Raw genomic sequence first — 11,657 nt, forward strand, 5'->3', positions numbered from 1 at the left:
CTTTATTGTTCCACCTACTGAGGAATGATGGACACAATATTTAGAGTAGTTTTTACTTTTGTAATAGTTAATATCATTCATTCGTATTTATTAAAACCTTTATGAAGTCCAAACATTTGTACAACCAACCCCATGCATCAGTTCTTTCCTCAGATGGTTTCAAATATAAGACTGGTAAGGTTCAGGCATTTGTTTTGTTTGTGCTCTAGGAGTCGAGGTCAGATTGTGAGCTCCCAGGGGCAGGCCTGTGCACTTACATTGTTTACATTTAAATTGTTTAATCACTTTACCACTGCCGAATCCCTTTAAATGGCAAAGTGGTAGATGCTTATTTCTGCACTGTCATTTATAAATGCAAGGTCAGAATAATCTGCAAATGGCTGTGAAGTCCGGTGTCCTCACATAGCTCACATCACAGACACAGTGGGGGTTATTTACTAAAACTGTAAAGTGCAAAATCTGGTGCAGCTTTGCATTGAAATCAGCTTCCAGGTTTTGTTTTCAAAGCTTTAAGTAGTTGTAAAGTCATTGAGCACAATTACTGGCAGCCCCTCTGTTCTAACAAGCCTTTTTGTTAATTCTGCAGCTTAATACCCTATTATGTGCGGTCATGTGACCTCCTGCTGCCCTCCTTTCCCGATCTAAGGACTACAGTGGGAGGGGCTCAGATTCCCCTCTGGTGTCAGATGGGAGGTCACGTGACCAAAATAAGGTATTTAGCTGCAGAATTTTAAAGAAAACACAGACACTGTGTAGTATAGCTTGTTATTACAGAGGGGCTGCCAGTAATTGTCATCACTAATGTTACTGCCACACAGAATAGTGGCAGGAGGGGGGGCAGCCCCGGGTTTGGAGATCAGCTCACACAATGAACTGGCAGGGAGGGGCAGAGGGGGAGAGGGAGAGACTGCGGGATGACACAGGCACGTAAACTGACCATGGAATCATGGATCAACAGCCATGATTACCGTGGTCTTTACACCTAGGGGGACACAGAAACAGGAAGGATCAATCAGGTATTTTACAGCCTAAAAGGGACAAATGACACCCCACAAGCACTATGCTGTTTAACATTCTTTAAAGAAACAGGATCTTTTCAATTAGAAGCTGATTGGCCACCATACACAGCTGCACAAGATTCTGAGTGCTTCAGTTTTAGTAAATCTCCCCCAGTGTACCGTTCACAGATGTTAACAGTGCAGTGTTTACATCTGAGGGCCCACCCCTTCCTTTTACAACCAAGGGAAGGAGGAGCAACTAATGATTGAATTATTTATTCAGTGCAGATCAGGCAGCAGCAAATATTTAAGGAGGTATTTATGGATTGTGGAAACATTTATAATCCGTACATTATGTCTACATATAACCTGTATATTAGCCCCTTCACCTCCTTATCCTCCCCATATGCAGATTAAGCTCCCTCATGTCTATCCTACCACTGTATTTTACAGGTACATTAACTCCATCACCTCTTATGCCCTCTATGTATAATCTCATTTAAAGGCATATTCCAACGTTTGCCAAAAAAAATTATAAATGCCCCCACATTGATTAAAAAAATGTTCCTTTTTTAATTTTTTTTTTTTTTTTGGATTTGAGCCTGGAAAGCACTGCATATGTGAACCGTGGACTGCAGGTACGATGTACAGGCTCTCGCACACTAATTGGCCACAGGTCGGTTTTGAGGTTTGGACCTTTGGTTATAGGGCTGGAGGAAGTATGCATGGACTACAAGTGTAGTAACATCACTGCACTAGTGCTCCATTGAGAACTAGGATTTCCTCTGCCATGGTGCCAGCTGGGGCTTGTCTCCCCATTCACTGATCTCTTTGAATGGATGATGTGGCTTTGTGGGAGGGCCCATTGATTATTCAATACCACCAGAATAAAGCTCTGCTCTATCAAAAAATTGAAATAAGGTTAATTTGCATACAGTGTTGCGTAAGGGAGCAATTAGTCAAACTATCACCACTAAAAAATGGTATAGTAATGAAGTGGGGATATACTGGCTAGTGCTCAAGTGGGGTGAACGGACTATGTCAGGGTAGAAGTATGGGAGCTGCCATTGCTGATTTAGGTTTCAGAGGCTCAAACTCCTTTTACCCTCAATTTTGCTTCTGTCAGTGAGTCGCGTGCAAATAACTAGTGATGATGGAACTTATGACCTGCATAATTGTTTTTCGGACAGTGACTCACTGAATGGTGGAGCAGATAACAGTTGCTAAGCTGTGGACTGCTTTACTGCTTGGGGTATTAATGTCAATAATGATGGAATTTATTAAATGAGTGGATTACTAAAGACTAAGAGAGACATATTTTCATCAAAGGAATTGATTTGAGGTCAGCAAAGAATTTAATTCTTCCATTGTGATATAGAGGATTTTGTTTTACCTTCCTCTGAACTACATTAAACATGATGGATATCGGCCTTTTCACAACCTTTATTGATCAAGCAGCTAGACTGAGTAAGACTCAGACCTATTCCATTGTGTAGCAATTAAAATGAAATTCTAGGTTTAAAGAGGACCTGAACTGTGGAAGCTGTCCTCATATAGAAGAGGACTAATGACTAATTACCATTATTGACTATGGTCTCCCTGGCTCTAATGTTTTTCCCATTACTGCCACCTACAGGACGATTAGACACAGGCTGACAAAAAAAAAATATATATATATATATATATATATATATATATATATATATATATATATATATATATGATAATATTTTAGTTTTTTGCTGGTGTTTTGCTGGATGGATGTTGGACATCTATCCATGTTTTACTAGCTTTTTTTTCCCTCAAGATTCCAGACTACATTGCTGCTTGAGCTGGTCTCTACATGGCAGCTTTCCAGATCGGCTCTTCCTCAACCTGACTTTGGCGTTCCTTACCTGTATCCCACTGGACTAGACATTGCAGGGCTATGCTGAAATATGACCTTTGGGCACTGGGTTCTGCTTGTGGCGATTTTCCTGACATTAAAAGTTAGAAGTGGAGCATTTTCCAAGTTGAGAACCATGCCATTGCCTCAGCGCTTGTCCTTTCCCGGAAGACTCTTGGTGAGTATGCAGTTCAGGGTCAGCATCGGGAGTGACCTCATTATTTGGTCCTCTGAGCTCCTTCAAATTTCCTGCTTCCCTTGGGATTTACCATGGAAGGTGTTAAAGCTGAAGGATTGAATGCTGACTTCAGTTTGTGGAATGTCATGCTCTGCCTTCCAACCATTCAGCATTGAGGAAGTATCTTCCTGCTCCTGCTCTGGCTTGTAAAAGCCACATGGAACTTCTAAACTCATTCTGTTCCTATTGCCCGCCTACAGTGATTTGGATCACCTTCGGCTGCCTGACCCTATGCCTACTAGAAGCAGGTTATCGGTGAGTACCTGAAGCCCTGCCTCGTACTTTGAACTTTGTTGCCTTCCTACCTTGCGGTTGTAACATGTCTGACACAGGGCAGTAGCCCCGCTGTAATGGGTGCTACCAGCTCACGCTCTTCTAAGGGCCCCAATACTATTTGCAGTCTGTCAACTGATGTGGCCGATGTCTGCAGCTTGAAATTTTGCCCTCTGCTAGAGTCCATGACTTCTTCTGAGTCCTCCCTTACTCTGTTAGGTGTGGCTGTCTCCTTTGTTCTTTACAAGGAGGATTTTACTGCAGTTATGCAGGATTTTATGGACCAAATGGCATAACTATTTGCTGTCTCATGTGTGCCTGTGACTGCAGATTCTCTATCTTATCTGCCTACTGCCTTAATGACCTCTAAACCATCAGCCATTGAGTCTCTGCTGATGTCGAGTCTCTGTCTGATGTTGGGTCTCTCCAGTTTAGACCAACTTGTCTCTGAGGAGTTGCAGTCTTCTGCCATCATGCACACACTGAAAGGGACCGTTTTGATGATGTTTAAGGCAGTACTCACATTAAAATTAGATGATCACCCTGTTGCCTGTACCTGTGTTGCATCCAGTCTAGTACCCCTTAGCACTTCTAAGAACACCAAGACCTTTTCAATGCAACTTCTATTCTCCGTTTTCCCTTTATAGATACTGCAAACATCCTGACAAGATATTTATGCCCCACGTGCGACTATCAGTCCTGTACTACTTTGAGGAGGAATTTGTTAAAAAGTCGTCTGCTGCCACTGTGCATCCGGCAGTGACATCTACTATTGCAAAGAAGGATGCACCTGTCTTTTAAGAAGTCAACCAATAAGCACTTGGAGACGCTTTCTAGAGCCTTGTTCTCCCTGGCCAGTCCTGCACTGCAACCTGTAACAGCTGTGACCTTAATGTGTCAAACCCCGACTAACTGGTGAAAGGCTATTAGAAGCAATCTGATTACCATGGTAGTTGATCCCTTGGTCACAGAGCATTTAGAGCTCATGAAAATTTCCCTTCGTTCCCTGGATGTAATTTGGGCTGTTTAGAACTTAGCCACTGCTTCCTTCAGGGTGACAGACTCTCGCATTCCTATTGGTCTCTGTAAAAGTGAACCAGCTTTTCGTTCCACCATTTCTCAGTGGCCCAGGCAGACCATCATTCGAACTTATGGTCTCAAGGATCAGGTATCACCCGTTCCTGTTTAGGCACATGCCACTAGATTTGTATGTGCATTTTGGGCTCTTCTGCATCAGGCTACTATTTTGATACCAGGACTTTTGTTCACGTTTTCCCTACGTTCTACCAGGAGGTTGTTCAGGCCTTATCTGATGCCAGTTCAGATGTAAGGTCCTTCTGGCAGCTCTTTGAGCTATAGGAAATCCCCAATTCTGTTGTTTTTGTGGGCCTGTTTGCGGTTTACCACCTTTCAGTGGTATTGCTTTTTGACATCCTGAAAGTATATTCCTGTCTCTCTCAGTGGGCAAGAAAAAAGATTTTTGTACTTGCCAAAAAAATAAAAAATTTCTTGGAGTGGATGCAGATCCCACCCCTCTGTGTTGATCACACTCTTGGTACTGATTGGACAAAAATTGCAGCATGCTGGGAGTAGGAGGGGTTAACCTGGGCTGGCCTGCAATTTTTTTGTTTGCCAGTGTCCAGTCCTGTAGACAGTATAATCCGGCAAGCCTTCCGGTTCCCCTGAATAGACTCAAAGAAAACGATTTTACGTTTTGAGTACAAAAATCCTAAATTAAGAGGATTGAAAGAATAATTTTGTAGTGCTGGATGTGGAAGGCCGCTTTTATTCCAAGCCACCTTCATAAGTAGAACAAAAAAAACACAATGTAAAGGAGGATATTATGGTGTGGAAAAACAAATACCAATATACAGTAAAAACTTTCATAACTTTATTACATATATTTTCTTACTAAAAGCAGAGTACTCTGCTAAAAACCTTAGCTTTTTTGCTAGAAAGCAGGTTCCAGCATAGATTTCCTGATTCCCTGTGATAGATTATGTTCTCTTAGAACAGAGCCACCTCTGGCTCCCAGGATGTGGTATAAAAGTGGCCTATCCCCTAGGGTTCGATGGGCATTCACTAATCTGCCAGGCTGTGGAAACTGCCATAAATTGTCCGGGTGATTCGTGGAAGCTCTGGGGGAGGGACCACTTTCACTCCACCTCCTAGGAGCCCAGAGGTAGCTCTATCCCAAGTGGAAACCTTCTCTGATAGGAAAGCAGAATGTCAAAGCTTATGGTAATGTTAACAAACCATTCACATATGAGATGTATGCTTCTTCATCTGTACATGTTTCCTTAAAAAAAGCAGACTCTGTTCTGGAAAACCTGTTGGATTAGCAGATCTATGTGCAAGCCTCTATAAAATATCATGAAACAATGAGTTGATTACATAAATAAGATTTACCTCCCTTCCTCACCAGGCCGTTTTTTGCGATACGGCACTGCAATACTTTAACTGACAATTGCGCACTTGTGCAGCACTGTACCCAAATAAAATTGATGTCTTTTTTCCTCACTAATAGAGTTTTCTTTTGGTGGTATTTGATCACCACTGCGTTTTTTTTTTTTTTTTTTTTTTTTTTTTTTTTTTTTTGCACTATAAGCAAAAAAAAGACAATTTTGGGGAAAAAAAATATTTTTTTACTTTCTGCTATAAATCATATCCAATAAAAAAATGTAAAAAACCTAATTTCTTCATTAATTTAGGCCAATATGTATTCTGCTGAATATTTTTGTTTAAAAAAATCCCAATAAGTGTATAGTGATTGGTTTGTGCAAAAGTTATAGTGTCTACAAACTATGTGGTTTATGGAATTTTTATTTGTTTTTTACTAGTAATGGTGATCGGCGACTTATAGGGGGGCTATGATATTGCGGTGGGCATATTGGACACTAACTGACACTTTTGACACTTTGTTGGAGACCAATGACATTATTACTGTAATCAGTGCAGAAAATAGGCACTGTATTAATGACACTGACTGGGAAGGGGTTAACATCCGGGATGATCAAAGGGTTAACTGTGTGCCTAGTTGGTGTTTTACTTCTGTGTGGGGGAGGTTTTTTTTACTAGAGGAAAGCATAGATCCATGTCCCTGCTTTGCAGGAACACAGGATCCACACCTTCCCTACTTCCCGGCAATCTGCCTTGTTTACATAGGCAGATCGCCGTTCTGCCTGTGTATAGGAGATCAGCGGGTGCTGTCAGACGTCGGATCCGCGGGACCCATTGATCAGCTCCCGCTGTGTAGGATCACAGTGGAAGTGAGCCACCGGCAGCACGCACTCGCGCCCAGTACCCAGAAGTGCAGAATCGCGTATATATATGTGATCCTGTGCAGCGCGGCCGCCCTGTAGCAGTAAAACTGCTATAGCGTGGTTGGCAAGTGGATATAGAACATATTCTGCATCTTTTGGCATTCCTTCATCAATGGATTTGTATGCTGGTAACTGCTTTTTAGCAAACTTGAGTACTTGTGTTTTTTTTTATGTTTATTTTTTTAAATTAATTCTTATTATTTTGTCAAAAAGAACAAGAAAAAAGTTTCAGCCACACAGGGCTCAATACAGAAACAAAAACCTTCCCCACAAAAACACCTAACCACCCCACCCCCCTACCAGGCATCACCCCACGTCCACAGAATCAAATACTGTGCATCCCTCAGGAAGAAAAGGAAAACATGTTTACATAAAAACAGTATAACCAGAGACATAATGCAGTTCCTTCTGTAGAATCACAACTTGCACAACTTGTCCCTCCAGGGGAGAGCATCCCAGACAGTGAGGCCCTGGACCAGAGGATCAAATGAGACCAAGAAAGGACACCATGCAACAGGTGTGAGAGAAACTCTAGCACAATTCTCCCCAGAAACCACCATCCCATTTATGTAATCATACCCCAAGTATGTAGCTCTATAGAGCAGCAACATTTTATTAACTAATCCTTTCCAGTAGGAGATAGGTGTTGTCAGATTTTTTCCAAAGTATGATTAATGCCTTCTGGGCATGATACAACAGCAAATTCAACAATGTACGTTGAGCCCTGGTGAGCCTTCCACCAACCCAAGCAGGCAGACTGCCGCTGTCATGGGCATAGGAAAAGAGGTGATTTCTGTTATACACGCAAGAATAGCGGTCCAATAATCCCTGACCACCGGGCAATGCCAAAACATATCACCAAAGGTGGCCCGGAAAGTAGAAGCAGCGTCAGCACTCTGCCAATACCCCGGGTAGATTCTGGCTAGTTTTGCCGGTGTGTAGTATATCCTATGTAGGAATTTAAAGTGGATTAGCTGATCCCTTGCCGAGACCAGATGAGTAAAGGGGAAACTCCACATATTATACCAGTTCTCCCCTCCAAGATCTGGAACCTATTCTACCCATTGCTCTCTACACTTAACCACTGAGGTAGGAGGAACAGGGAAAAGTTCTTTAAATAACTCAGAGAGAGTATTTTTTTCAGGGACAAATTGGCAGGTAAAACATGTTGCATTTGTAAGTATCAAAATGGGTAGGGATTAGGTAATTTAAATCTCAGCTTCGAGGTCTACAAAGGACAGAAGTTCACCTCTTCTGGTGATGTCCCCTAATGTCTTTATCCCTTTTAGCTGCCCATATAATGGGGTCCGGAATGGTAAGAAATTGAGATAGATGGGGGTTCATCCACAATGGGGAGGCTAGCGAGAAGGAGTCAGAGGCGGGCTACAGCAGGTCCTGAATACAGTCCCATGCGGTATTCCATGCCGGAAACCGAGCCTGAGACCTTCTATGCAATAGAAGGCATAAGCTTTCATAGGAGCCTAACAATGCTGCCTCCAACACCGTGGCGAGGTCGCCGTTATCCCCAAGAAGCCACCTACATGCAAAAACCAATTGCCCTGCCAAAAAATACTTCTATAGGTCAGGTAGTGCCAAGCCCCCTTGCCCCCAGGGTTCCTGCAAAGCCCTAATTCCAATTCTGGGAGAAGCGTTTCCCCCATTATAAATGAGCTGAAAAGACCATGTATTTTGCAAAAAAGTCTAACGCAGGACCCAAACAGGAGAATTGCGGAGAAAGTATAAAAAAAATGGGGAGTATCTTAATTTTTAGAAGATTAATACGTCCCAGCACCAACAATGGAAGGTTCTTCCAGGCCTCAGTCTTTCTCTTAAGAAAGTCCAATATTGGGTGCAGGTTCAGTGCGTGATAGTCAGCGACTCTCCCCAATATATATACGGATCCCGAGATACGTGAATTGGAAGACCCATTGTAGCTGCATTGTTACATCTGCGGCGGCCTGAGTGCCAGGTTCCATCAGGAGTATAGTAGATTTATCCCAATTCACTCAGAGGCCTGAGAAAACTGCAAACTGATCTAAGACACGGAAAACCGCACCTGGATCTTTCAAAAATAACAACGTCATCCACATAAAGCGCTAGGCACTCTTTTATAGATCCAATTTCCAATGCACCCACGTCAGGGGAGGAGAGCAGTGCCACTACCAAAGGCTCAATCATCAGGGAAAACAAAAAGGGGGACAGGGGACATCCCTGAGTACTTGGCTTCTAGTAGAGAAATATATGTAATCAATTTATAACAGATTTTATTGTATATCATCGTTGACGTGTTGATTTTTCCACACCATGATAGTCCCCATTCCTTTTGTGATTTTTCTTTTAAGTTAAAATTGGGGATTAGGTATGGGGTGTGATGGTGGTAGATTACATCAGATCGCCATTTTGTGCTGATTGTTGTAACTATTTTCCCTACTCAAGCCGCTAGATTTGTTTCTGATTATTTAAAATGCACATCTGCCTTGAGTTTGACTCATATCCAGCAAAAGCCAACTTGCCAACACATAGTAACACCGCTCTGAACTACTGTATCCAGATAGCAGATAAATGGTAACTTCGGCACACCCAAAATCCAGGTGCTCCGAGGCTCAGGATGTCCTTCTTACATGCAACAGGCAAACTTGAAGATAACTGAAGAAAAGCCGGCACTCTGGATATATCATCTGTGGTCTTTATTGTATCATGACAAGTATAAAAAGGACAAGCAGATGCGTTTCGGCACAAGCCTTGTTCACAGCTCTGCCTTTTTACCTCCCCAACTAATATTGCTTTTAGTTGTTTATACACTATGGGTCATTATAGTAATATAACTATTTTGTAGTTTGGTTACATTTTTATATACCAGGGTATATACCATTTATACTCTGTGTAAAAATATTGTATGACTGTGTTCATCTTTTAAGTATTGAAAGCCGAAGATATTAAAACAGCTGTAACTTCTTAGCTAGGAAATTGAATTTACTATTGACATCTGTAAAGTTTTGAAATGCCTTAAAAGATATTTATTTGAAACCCTATAAATTTCAAGGTTAAGGGAACATTGCCCTAGCAAACAGCTAGTTGCCTTAAAGTGGTTGTAAGCTTCAGACATGAAATCTGGACAAAGGATATTCCTCTATAGTGTGTACTTGTCTCAATAATGAGCAGGAAGTGTCATTTCTGTCTGCTGCTTCATTCCTCTATCTGCATAAGTCACTTCTGACAAGTTTTCTTGACACCAGGAGAAAAATAATGACAGGGAGGGAGCTCCAGCTGATCGACAGTCTTAGCTCGAGGGGGAGCGGTATCAATTCCCTCCAATCAGCTCTCAGAGCTCTCCTCACTGATGTAACTTCAGCTCTCTGCTTTTCAGAGCTGAGAGATCCAGTGTAAATTCTGCACTTTGAATGGATATAGTAGAAATATGACTGTAGATAAACAGGTACAAATAATGTAGGAGGGTTTTTTTCATGTCTGTGGATCACCTGAGGCCAGTCAGTTCCCTGGGTATATGTGAGGGTTTGCAACCACTTTAATTCTTTTATGAACATACAGTGGGGATGAAAAGTATTCAGACCCCCTTACATTTTTCACTCTTTGTTATATTGCAGCCATTTGCTAAAATCATTTAAGTTAATTTTTTTCCTCATTAATGTACACACAGCACCCCATATTGACAGAAAAACACAGAATTGTTGACATTTTTGCAGATTTATTAAAAAAGAAAAACTGAAATATCACATGGTCCGAAGTATTCAGACCCTTTGCTCAGTATTTAGTAGAAGCCCCTTTTGATCTAATACAGCCATGAGTCTTTTTGGGAAAAATGTAACAAATTTTTCACACCTGGATTTGGGGATCCTCTGCCATTCCTCCTTGCAGATCCTCTCCAGTTCTGTTAGGTTGGATGGTAAACGTTGGTGGACAGCCATTTTTAGGTCTCTCCAGAGATTCTCAATTGGGTTTAAGTCAGGGCTCTGGCTGGGCCATTCAAGAACAGTCACGGAGTTGTTGTGAAGCCACTACTTCGTTATTTTAGCTGTGTGCTTAGGGTCATTGTCTTGTTGGAAGGTAAACCTTCGGCCCAGTCTGAGGTCCTGAGCACTCTGGAGAAGGTTTTTGTCCAGGATATCCCTGTACTTGGCCGCACTCATCTTTCCCTCGATTGTAACCAGTCGTCCTGTCCCTGCAGCTGAAAAACACCCCCACAGCATGATGCTGCCACCACCATGCTTCACTGTTGGGACTGTATTGGACAGGTGATGAGCAGTGCCTGGTTTTCTCCACACATACCGCTTAGAATTAAGGCCAAAAAGTTCTATCTTGGTCTCATCAGACCAGAGAATCTTATTTATCACCAGCTTGGAGTCCTTCAGGTGTTTTTTAAGCAAACTCCATGTGGGCTTTCATGTGTCTTGCACTGAGGTGAGGCTTCCGTCTGGCCACTCTGCCATAAAGCCCCGACTGGTAGAAGTCTGCAGTGATGGTTGACTTTCTATAACTTTCTCCCACCTCCCGACTGCATCTCTGGAGCTCAGCCACAGTGATCTTTGGGTTCTTCTTTACCTCTCTCACCAAGGCTCTTCTCCCCTGATAGCTCAGTTTGGCCAGACGGCCAGCTCTAGGAAGGGTTCTGGTCGTCCCAAACATCTTCCATTTAAGGATTATGGAGGCCACTGTGCTCTTAGGAACCTTAAGTGCAGCAGAAATTTTTTTATAACCTTGGCCAGATCTGTGCCTTGCCACAATTCTGTCTCTGAGCTTTTTAGGCAGTTCCTTTTGACCTCATGATTCTCATTTGCTCTGCTCTGACATGCACTGTGAGCTCTAAGGTCTTATATAGACAGGTGTGTGGCTTTCCTAATCAAGTCCAATCAGTATAATCAAACACAGCTGGACTGAAGGTGTAGAACCATCTCAAGGATGATCAGAAGAAATGGACAGCA

At 42.3% G+C, this 11,657-nt stretch overlaps 1 protein-coding gene across 1 annotated transcript in view; it reads left to right on the forward strand.

Annotated features, from left to right (window-relative positions):
• Nucleotides 1-11,657, forward strand: part of PHF20L1 (PHD finger protein 20 like 1) — a 204,952-nt gene that overhangs the window by 92,988 nt on the left and 100,307 nt on the right. The window lies entirely within an intron of this gene.

Source organism: Aquarana catesbeiana, linkage group LG05 (assembly GCF_042186555.1).
Source record: "Aquarana catesbeiana isolate 2022-GZ linkage group LG05, ASM4218655v1, whole genome shotgun sequence".
Classification (NCBI taxonomy): domain Eukaryota; kingdom Metazoa; phylum Chordata; class Amphibia; order Anura; family Ranidae; genus Aquarana; species Aquarana catesbeiana.